This window comes from Ostrinia furnacalis, unplaced genomic scaffold (assembly GCF_004193835.3).
Source record: "Ostrinia furnacalis isolate ACB-3 unplaced genomic scaffold, ASM419383v2 OfSCF7389, whole genome shotgun sequence".
NCBI lineage: Eukaryota > Metazoa > Arthropoda > Insecta > Lepidoptera > Crambidae > Ostrinia > Ostrinia furnacalis.
This window is the reverse complement of record NW_021137628.1, coordinates 119674-131884: the sequence shown is the minus strand read 5'-3', so window position 1 is coordinate 131884 and position 12211 is coordinate 119674.

Below are 12211 nucleotides of genomic sequence, written 5' to 3'. Positions count from 1 at the left end.
CTCCTTTGAGCTCGTTATACCACTATGTTCGAGGTATGAAGTAGGCTTGGTCAGTATTGTCTATAGTTATTGACAATAGTCCAACGGTGTCAGTGTCAATGTGGCTCGATAAGCAGGGTACTCATCTAGCCGTATAGCATGTAATGTATCAGCTCGCTATGTAGCTCGCGCGTGGTTCGCAGCGACCCGCCGAGTGGCGGTATCACTGCGAGCACAAAGGCGGCTCGCAGTAGCATCCAGGAGCTCGCAGCTAGATACGCGATGACCGTGGACGAGACGTACTCACTTGAAGGTTGGATACGTTACCTGCTACGTTACGTGCTACATGGCAGGTTCCTGTCATCCGCTGGACTATTTGTGGTGAACTCACTCCTAGTATAGCACAAGCATTCTTAGCTGGAAGGGTTAACTTGAATTACTAACATTCCCGACATTATCTAACTACTTGGCTCTACTACAGACTCAACCCGATCTCTATCCAAATTGAATCCAAAAGTTGAGCTTGATCTTAATAATCATGCCATTTTCCACTTGTTATTCAAATGTTAACTTTCAAGTCATTTGACAGCATAAAAACTAAGGCTGGGTTGTACCATCAGTGTTACTTAAACTTTCACAAATGTCAAAAATCTGTCAAACTCCATACAAAAAGCACTGGTTATCGTCATGGTTACGAACAAAGTTAGGTGATGCAACTCAGCGTAAGATAGTAGTTAGTAGTTTAAGCCTAGGCGCAGACCATCGATTTTTCGTCGACCGGTAGTTATTTTAGATGATTAGTATGGGCATGTATGGAAGTGCGCACATTACATGGATTTGATTTGGCCGATTCTTCATTCAATTTAAAATCGGGCACAATAATCGGCCAACTAAAAATCGGTGGTCTGCGCTTAGTCTTACCTTTTTAGTGTTACTACCGTTAGGACATTATTCTACAGCACCAAAACGCCCAAATAAAAGTAGGATTTACACCTTCTGAATCTTCTTGTATTGCCTACGAAGTCGACTTTGAATTTGCTCAACTTTCTATTCAGAGAGCTCTTAAAATCTCCGCGTTCTTTGGCGTCTGTCACTTAATTAAAACGAGACCGTTATCTCGTTTTTTTTCTCAAATTTTCGAAGTGCATTAAGAAAATTGCATTTAAAATGTAACGTTGGAGTGCGAAATGTATTTAAACGAAAATTTTTGGGGAAGTTTAAAATAAAGTTTCTTTTATTTATGTTTAGACGACTAGTTAAGGACTGTGGCATGTAATAGGAGAGATGTGTCTCTCATCATCATCATTTCAGCTACAGCCTCCCCCAATGACTGTAGAAGTCATTGGGGGAGGCCTATATATCTTACGGCCTATATATCTTACTTCATATATCTTACGTGGTTTAGATTTTTTCATACAAATGTTTATTCCCGCTAACTCCCATTCCCGTGGGAATTTTGCAATATCCTGTTGTAACTAAGCTTTAAGTTTACTAAGGTACCTGCATGCCAAATTTCAAGCGTCTTCAAAGTCATAGTCAAAGTCAAAATTTCTTTATTTGTTTAGACTAATAAATAGTTCTTACAAATCGTCATTTTGCTCTTAAGGAGCCTCTACATGTCTCATAATCTTTTTACCCTACCAGCGCTTCGAGACCAACATTTGGCAAGTGCTGAGAAGAAGCGCCGCAACAAACTCAGTCCACCACTGTCTGCCGGTTAATATAAATAAATAACTCTAACTTAAGCGGTTTAGATTTTTCATGCAAAAGGATTTTCCCGCTAATTCCCGTGCCCGTGGAAATTTCGGGAATTCCTTGTTGTAACTAAGCTTTAAGTTTATTAAGGTACCTACATGCCAAATTTCAAGCGTCTAACTTAAGCGGTTTAGATTTTTCATACAAAAGAATTTTCACGCTAATTCCTGTTCCCGTGGGAATTCCTAAGTATACTATAACCTGCCCAGGAGTATGAATCGTACCAACCCCACCCCCTGATAGTTATTTTGAAAATATATTTCATGTACAGAATTGACCTCTGTACAGATTTATTATAAGTATAGATGTTATGTGTTTTATATTTTTATGTGTGTTTAGTATTAAAATTCTTTAATGATAAAAAGATGTAATAAAACTTTATGGTGATTTTTCTAAAACTACAGCACATAGAATTAAGAAACCGGGTAAAACTAACCCGGTTACAATGTCCCCGTGATATAACTTTGTTATACCCATAAGAACCGTATTCGACACGGCTTATTGCCTTCATAAATAATTCAAGTTTGAACGTCTGATGTCCTATTCTGGGGCAGGATGGATCGTCGTACACAAACGAAGGAAATGCAGTGGGTTCGGTTACTCTAATTTGAACTGTATTTGAACAGGTTATGGTTCATTTATAATCTAAGGCAATAATAGCCCAACAGTGAAGGTGTAGGTTTCCCAAGGTGGCCCGACGACCTCATAAAGGCAAGGCGCTGGATAGGCGCCACTACCGACCGCGCGATGTGGAAATCATTGGGGGAGGTTTATGTTCAGCAGTGGACGCCCTGTGGTTGAAATGATGATGATGAAGGTGTTGGACTGGGCGACTCAAGATCCAAGAAACGAAGAAACGCTGGTTCTGTTGCACTCGTAACTCAAGCATAAACGTTTCTTATGTGCCAACGGCTTCAACTAAGCGGGTTTTGGTCTATCACACATTCAGGAAGGAAAATCAGGTCTGAACCCGTCTGGCCAGCGTTGGAATTGTAGGTCAAATCTTCATCGCTTCTGATAAATTAGAGAGAATTGTGCTCCTGCAACGGAGACAAAAGGAATTGATAATAATGATGCAACATGTGTAACATCGTTTCATCCACGAAGTCGCGCCCGAAGAATGGTCATCCGCTAATGTTTGAGTGTTTTAAACGCTAAATTATTCATGAGTGGACACGCATCTTATACAATAATGACGCTTGGATTGCTCGGATCTAATTCCCCGCATCGGATGCTTCCCTCGACCAAAAGTTGGTGGGGCGCATCTTCATGGATGAAACGATCTAAAGACGATACTTCTGCTCCATTTTTCACTGTGGCTCTATCTACTTCGTCTCTATGAATAGCAAATTTAACCGCGTCTGCTACGTAGAATTTAAAATTGTCAAGCGAATGTCGAGTTATCTTGCAATAAAAGAATAAAGAAGGTTGGATAACTAATTGAACGTCGCGACGCTTTGTAGGTTTAGATATTTCTATTTATATTTCTAAAGAAAAAGCTAAAGATGACTGGGAGGCAAACATTTTGTATTGGAGCCAGAAAAACAGTATTGCTCATTAGAGAAAGAAAGAAATGTTTTGTTTATTATTATAATATTTGCCCCCAGCAGGATTTAAACCCACACACAATCGGAGACTATATTCTTTGTAGTTGCTTTATTTATACAATCATGTATCACCGATGTTGCAGTTACCTACGTGAGCTTATGACAATATAAACGTAAGAGGCATTAGGTACTTTGTAGACTTGGAAAGTGGACAAAATTGACGAAAGACTCAGGCCTATTCGATGGACTGACGATCTAATAAAGGTCACAGGAAGCTGGATATAGGAAGCGCAGGACAAGTCGTTATGAAAAGCCTTGAGGTAGGCCTTAGTTGCCTTAGGGTGGATTCGTCCAAACAACAGTAAATATTATAATCTCAGAATAAACTTGTCATTTTAACATTTATATTCCCATACTGAAACTTTCAATACGCCAGTTATACCAAGAGTTATTCTCGGAAAAAAAGTTTGGTCGAATCGGGCCTTAGTCCAGGCCCGACTACGCCCTTTGTTTTTTTTTTAGGTAATGTTATTGAAATGCACTTGCAATTGGAGCTAGTGGTTAGAAGATGTCATTAATAAACCTGAAGATGATTTCTACATTCAAAAACTGTAACTTCAATCAAAAGTTTCAGATTTCTGAACTTAGCACTAAGGTGGGTATTAATCCGGCTTCACAGACACGGGGGCATCGTTATTCAGCGGAATGACGTCACGGATCGGATTTGTCAATGGAACGAACGGCCGGAACACCCGGCGTTCACGCTTCCGGAATATACGATCAAGTTTGTTTTAACACGGGGCTTTAGATTTGTATTCAGAGTTAATGGGTTCAGGTGTATTTTAATAAAGTTAAGTAGGTATATTTGTGGTTGAATTTTGTTTCTATATGTATTTTCCATCACTGGCAACACACACTGGTCAAATACTAGTGTGTGTTGCCAGTGATGGTGTATGGCTCTGAGACGTGGTCGCTTACTATGGGCCTCATAAGAAGGCTCAAGGTCACCCAAAGAGCGATGGAGCGTGCTATGCTCGGAGTTTCCCTGCGTGATCGAATCAGAAATGAGGAGATCCGTAGGAGAACCAGAGTGACTGACATAGCCCGCAGAATCGCTAAAATCAAGTGGCAGTGGGCGGGGCACATAGCTCGAAGAGATGATGGCCGCTGGGGCAGAAAAGTTCTTGAGTGGCGACCACGAGCTGGAAGACGTAGCGTGGGCAGGCCTCCCACTAGGTGGACCGACGATCTGGTGAAGGTCGCGGGAAGTACCTGGATGCAAGCGGCGCAGGACCGGTCTTTGTGGAAATCCTTGGGGGAGGCCTTTGTCCAGCAGTGGACGTCTTTCGGCTGAAACGAACGAACGAACGATGTATTTTCCAAATTAATTTGTGAATAGGTGAAGACTTTTATTATGAAGAGAGTTGAAATACTTCAACATTATTCTTTCAGGCAATTTCGAAACGGGAATTTATTAGTGAAAACAAGGATTTAGGTTTTCAAGTAACATTTACACAATTTTCTATTTGAAAAAGTGACTAAGTACATAGGTAATTAGTTGGGGCGCTGGCATTTTCAATGCATAGAATTCTAATAATCTCGTAAATAATGCTACAAATGTGTGTTTATTCAATAATCTCTTTTATGTTCACGTTTCTCGCGGTGTTGAGGTTGTTCCATCATTCAAATGATAGATTAGACAAGCCTCCGTAATAAATCAACTGGTAGGTATACTTCTTATTTTGCCTTGTCTTGACTAATTCTTGACTAAGATTGAAGGGTTAGCTCAAATTATTTGTAGTTGTATGCTGCTTATTTTATACAACGCTAAATTAACAAATTCACTCTATTAGGCTGAGTTGCACCACCCGAGTATGACGGTAACTAAAACGATAACCGATGTTTTTTGTGAAGCCTTGACAGATTTATGACGTTTGTTAAAGTTAAAGCTACTATTATGTATTCTGTGGTTAAAGTACGATGGTGCACCCCAGCCTTAAACCCGGATGTGACATCTGCATTCTTCGGGTGAGATAAGTATTTCTGATTAAAGTTAAGTATGTATATGATTTTGATATTATTAATATAAGTCCCGTTGGATACGAATGAACAACCAACGATTGAACCCCTTCAATCGTATCCAAAGTCTTTCCGCCTTAGAGCTCAAAGCAGCTAAATTGTTATTCCAACCAATTTTATACTCTGTATTATTTTAATTTAATAATACCAACAAGGTTCAGTTACTAATGAAAACCCCAAACCTCATGCTAAGCCCAAAAACCTTTTTCTTTCCGCCCAACAGAACCCAAACATAAATAATGTACAGTTTCAAAGTGTTCCCTATTGCGCCAATCTACTCTATCGTATCATAAAACAGTTAAATGTAGTAAACAGAGCCACAGTATAGAAACGCCCCTCATCTTAGCTAATAGGCAACGTGATCCGACTGTTGGTCCACTCCGGTTTATTGCAAGTTTATTTTCTGTTTCCCAGTCTATGACACAGTAAAGAGAAACAGTAAAACGTCTTCTCTTTAGTGAACCAATGTTGTTTTGCTTCAACGCAACTAATACACGAATTTTTGTATGAAATATCTGAGATTAATCGATAATTTCATTCCAGAAGTCGTTATAACCAGAGTAAATACAAATGAGTAGGTCATCTTCATAGAAACGCACCGAGCTCGGTTTGTATGTGAGCGCGTTCCAATACGTATGCGGCGCGCTCACATACAAACCGCGCTCGGGCGTTTCTATGAAGATGACCTACTCATTTGTATTTACTCTGTTATAACTCTTCTATTTGTCAGTTCTCCAATAAATATGGCTGGTCTTTGTCCATTTTTGCTTGCATTTTTTTTTACTTTGTTCATTACTTTGACCTACGATTGTTGTCAGTATTGCGACTATGGAACCAACTCATAGATTCTAAAGTCATAATGAAAAAATGTTTATTTGTAGGTAGTAGTTTGATTTAAAAAATACTGCATATGCTGAGTGGGGTCCCGTTGTAGTGGGCATCTTGTTGGAGAATGGGTGGCACTGCTCAGTCTACTCTTGTTTTTATTTTTTTCTTCTTCCATTATTATGTGCCACTGTCATGTCTATGTAACTGTCTGTATTTGTGTAATGTCCATTGTAATAAATGTATCTTTCTTTCTTTCTTTCAAAAATAGTTCGAAAGTCACAGTGGTGTTGTTTAGATTTACTCTTTCCTTATACTATGGTATGGACTATGAGAGGTTAGTTGAAGGAAATTGAAGTGGTTTAGAAGGTAGCTTTGTTACTTTATTACTGGTTTTATGACCTGATATCGATTGATCTCTGCTTTTATGGGATCGATGCGACTTTGTCTAGCGTTATCTAAAGTAGGTATATTGCAATCCACGTGGTTTCTCCGTGCAAACAATAAAAAGAAAGAGATACATAATTTGATATAAATTGCTTTCTTTACGTCTAAACCATATTTGCAACTTATTGATTGTATATTATTGGAATTTAACGTAATGTAACGCTAGGACTGTGGGTATCTATGGGCGACGGTAATCATTTACCTCAGGTGATCCACCTGCTCGTTTGCCTCCTGTCACAAAAAATACTTCACGAACAAAGTTTTCAATCATTTACTTTTTCCAAATTTTATCAACTCCGCCCCAATTTTGATCCACAAATTTGAACGCATTTCCATTTCGGCCGAAACTTCTTAAAAATTCCAATCATCAACTGGAACACAGATTGGTTTACTTTCAAAGCAGCAAACGAAAAAGAAATAAACGATGAGAAGACCAATAAAGTAAAAGGGTTTAGTTTTAATATAGCTTTATTCTGTAAAATCACGCGAGACGCTCATTTCAGTGGCCAATTTATTGCATACCCCAGCACTTCAGGTGAAAATGTACCTACCTTTATGTAGGTAGAGGAGACTGAGGAGATTTGTATCAGAGAAGATTTGTGATATTGTCAATTTTTTGGAAATTATTTACTAGCGAGCTCGTAACAGTGCGCGTTTTTTAGTTCAAGTCTCGAGCTAACAAATATATGCGCTGTTGCGAGATGATAGTAAAAAGGTCTCCAAAAATCGACAATGTCACAACTCTCCTCGGTTTCCCCTACTATGTCGTAAGAGAGTTCAAAGAAAGTATACGGAAAATGTTCCATGACACGCATTTTTTCATAGTTTCCCTCGTATTTAGGTGAAGTTATTATTAGATCGTTCGAATTTATTTTAGAGTTATGTAACCGCAAACTCGACAAATATGTTGGTGTGAAACCTACCTACTGTATGAAATAAAATATAGAAGATAGGATCAATGAGAACAAAGGATATAGGCATCCACAGGGATGTTGTAATAACCTTAGGAATATAATATTTTTTATCTCGGACACAACGTACCTTTTCGGCGTTTATTTTCGTATTTCTTTTTATTTAGAAACAACAATCTGTAGACTCTAGGTTCGCCATTCTTTTAGTTCAAATTTTTTTGAATTTTACATAACATTTCGCTCCTTAGGTGGTTTCAGAGATGGTGGTTTGTTTTATCAATATTTTTATTTATTTGTTCTTTATTACGATTGTGATTACGATCTAAGAACTCAATGGCCCTTAAAACCATTCTCCCTGTAATATGCATGAACAAAACCAAACTATCACGTTCACGGGTGCATATTATCAGGAAATGGAGTAATCTTCAGCAAATTACTGTAGTCGCTGAAGAAGTTCCTTGCACAGCTGACATCAAGGATCAGACTAAAGGATTGGCCACACTGCATGCGTTCTGCGGTCAGGTATGAATGAAAAGGTTATGTATGAACAAAATGAAGAATGTTCACTAATTTTGTTTTTTAGCTTTCTGTATTCTCTGTTAAAAATAAAAAATACACGTGAAAGAATTATTTCGATACGTCAATTAGTTTCCAAGATATTGAATTTTAAAAGTGCGGGCGGCGGCCGGCCCGCCATTTTATGCGCGTGACGTCATATTACAGTGACTGGCTCATATTTGTATGGGTGGAATCTTGCAAGGTGAATTAAGACCCACTTCCAGGCTACCGATTAAGCTGAAATTTCGCAAACACATGTGATTTGGACGACCATGCAATATTATGATGACATGGAGCTGATCTGATGATGGAGCTGGAAGGTGGCCATAGGAACTCTATAATAAAACGACTTAAATCCATCGAGTTTGGGCTCGTTCGTTTTGTATTGATGAGTACTTTAATTCTATATAGTAATCAGGGTCTAATGATGGAGCTGAAAGGTAATTCGAAATAAAACGACACAATCGCATCAAGTTTGGATTTGGTTCAATTTTAATTTCTGTGATGGGTCTGGGTGTTAATATGTATAATAAGTTTGTATTTACAAAAAAAAATGTATTTAAGTATGTTTATATCCGTTTTCTAGTAAGCGGACACTGTGAATGTACGTCACGCGGGGTCACGTGACCGTCGCGCGTCGGCGGGACTCAATATTTAAGCGGACTTTGAATGCCTATAAAATCATAACTACTGGCTATTTTTGAATGAAAGAAAAACTAATGTATTTGTAAATGTAAAAGCTTAACTGTAACATAGGTTTCAAGTGATTTTGCATACCTAGTAACATTCTCAATTGCCGGTCTCTATACAGTGTGCCCGGGCATGTAGTGGTCAAAATTTAAAGGCGTAATCTATAGACAACTTCATCGATGAAAATACTTCAAAGGGGCTTGACACATTTCTCGCAAAATTACATGGATTTAAGTTTTTAATTTTTAGTTTTCACCTCTACCTTCAAAAACAAGTGATATTATGCTTAGGTAACTTAACACTATGCAAATATTTTATATCATACGATAGCCAATAAATTATCTACTGGTAGAGTAGAAACAAATACAAGTTTTATAAATTTTAGGGGAGTAAGAATGGATTTAAGTAGAAAAAAACATAACTTTTTTCAGTTATTTTTCAACACAAGAAAAACCAGGTCGTTAAAGTATGTTTTATTTGCATTGTATTATTAGTACTTGAGCTATTCTACAAAATGAATGTAAATTTATTAGTCGACGTCTATTAGTTTGGACATTATTGTTAAACAAAGATACCCTTTCCCAGCGGTTCTGTGAAGATCAAGTTTGTCCCGGGAGAAAGTTAAACTGTAATTGGACCCGCAACGAAATTATTAAGAAGAACTATATTTTTCCGCTTTCAGCTTCTATAAAGAGGCTAAATCGCCGATCGCCTACATTAAAAGTAGCAAGTAGACCAGGCCACAACGCATCCAGTGTGTCAAATCCTTAAGACTAAAAGTCGGCAGTAAAACCGAACGACGCTACTAGCTTAATGACATGAGCGTTAAGCACGTAATACAGTACGAGGGTATGTGCACCCGGGTTAAAGGTTAAGTAAAAAGTGATAGTAACTACACCATTTTATGGCTATCTTAAGACTATGTTAGATTAGGCTCTTGTACTACTTTGGGCAAATGAGACATTATAGACGATCCGGTGGCTTACTACAAGATAAGTCAGTAATTTCATAGAAATTCTGAGTATTTAAATAAAACTTGTTAAGGGTGGATTCGACCAAACAAGAGTAAAATTTGTCATTTTAACACATTTCCCATACAGAAACTGTCAATGTGCCGGTTATACCAGGAGTTATTCTCGGATAAAAGTTTGGTCGAATCGGGCCTCAATGTTTAAATGTCTGTCTATGACGTTTTCATTCTAATATTGATGAATTTTCGTATAGAGACTGGTGAGGTTTATGAAAAGGGCACCAGCAAAATTAAATGTTAAGTTTTGTATGGGGAAGTCATCATTTCTCGCTAGACGTATGAAGAATGCATTATAAGCTATAGGAAACAAAATATTTTAGTGATACTAGTACAAGGCTTTTTCTGACAGTCAAAGTCTTCGTGGTGAAGCTTCATGCTAAAACAATTAGGCTGGGTTGTACTATCTTACTTTAGCTTTAACAAACGTAAAAATCTGTCATACTCCGTATAAAAAACACCGGTTATCGTTATAGTTACGGTTAAAATTTGATGTTACACTACGATGTTGTTGACCTTATATCAGTCAGATATTCAATTTATAAATGAATAATCAAATCCAAAAACTCTTGAATGACAAACATTGATTATCGTCTCGAACATGAAACAATTTGTTCAGCAAAATGGCCTGAAAACTGTTTACGGATTTCAGGATTCAATTTGATTATTTTAACTTCAGCCGGCCCTTTCGACAAACCTAATTTGAAATTCGACGGGCGGATGCTGACCTTATTATTTAAATCATTTTTCATTGAACGACAACAATAAGCTGTCATTTATTGTCATTGAAATCGGTTCAGCCCATTACGTTTCAATGGATGCCTAGGCATCTTCATTTATATTCTGATTGGTTTTTGTAGCTTACCATTTGCTGGAATTCTAGAAAATTTAGGTTACTGTATTTTGTGATTTAAGTCACTCATCTTATTTAAGCTTAGCTATTTACTAGAATCTTATTTCAAAGGTATTTTGTGAAATTCTCAATCACTCGTTAAAGCGTATTTATGCCATAAGTGTATTTTTCTTCAACTTCATTGTAGTAAGTAAAGAACCAACGAATGGAATTTTGGTTTTAAATAGAAAGCGATTTACGAGTAAAAAGTTCACGACTCCAGTTATAATGATGTGTAAAATGGTTAATCTTACATAACCAAACTTCAGCAATTTCAGCTAGAGATTAAAAAAAATCACATGCCAGATTTTCACCAAAAAGGCACGCAATCTACCTACTGCTTCGCACCACGCATCTAGCACATACATATAATAACTGAGTCAGAGTGTGGTCAGTGCCAGGAGCAATACGGGAGGGTGTGTTAGTGTGACTTCAGACTTTTATCAAAGTAAATACAAATGAGTAGGTCATCTTCATAGAAACGCACCGAGCGCGGTTTTTATGTGAGCGCGCCAATACGTATGCGGCGCGCACGCATACAGTGACAAAATTTAGCATGGATTAGCGGGGTGTTGCGTCGAATTTTGTCAGTTTGTGCGTGCGCGCCNTACGTATGCGGCGCGCACGCATACAGTGACAAAATTTAGCATGGATTAGCGGGGTGTTGCGTCGAATTTTGTCAGTTTGTGCGTGCGCGCCGCATACGTATTGGCGCGCTCACATACAAACCGCGCTCGGTGCGTTTCTATGAAGATGACCTACTCATTTGTATTTACTCTGCTTGTATGTTCCGTCACTTCATAAATGTCACTCCTGTGCCTCAAGCACTGGACCAAGCGCTAGACCTTTAGCTTTACAAACTTTTCGCTTTTCAAGCTAAGCTCGCACACACTGAATCCAGATATAACTAGATGAGACTTGATTCGATTACAATTAAGGTTAAAAACATCTGGTCTCGGGTACATAAACTATGTTTTGTTTGTGGAACTTCTGCCGTTTCCCAGGGGCTATTTTATGTTTGTGTTTTTATACAGTTTAGTGTTGTAACCAGACTGGTGAATCGCTTTGAAAAAGTAAAAGGGTATTTTTTTGTTTAAGTTTTGTATCGAACATAATTACATACAAACGTCTACTAAAGCATTGAAAATTAATTGAAATAATTTCTTTCTTTTCTCGAGATGTCATTTTTTTACACGTTCAGTGCTATTAGAATAGAATAGAATAGAATAGAATAGAATATAATGTATTTATTCTTCTCAAAACAGGTTTCATTTACAGTTTATTTATTAACAGAGTTTTTGAAAATAATTATTTCGCAATTGCAGACATTGGTCAGTTCGATCAAAACATTGCAGGTTTGAGTCAAAATGACTAAAAACATCCTGAGAGCATCTTGATGTTCTCGGACCAAATAAATAGGTTAGAAAAAGCCAACGGTGGCTCATAAAATCTACATCATTATTGTCTGTAGAAAACATTAAACATCTGCAAAACAGTCGAT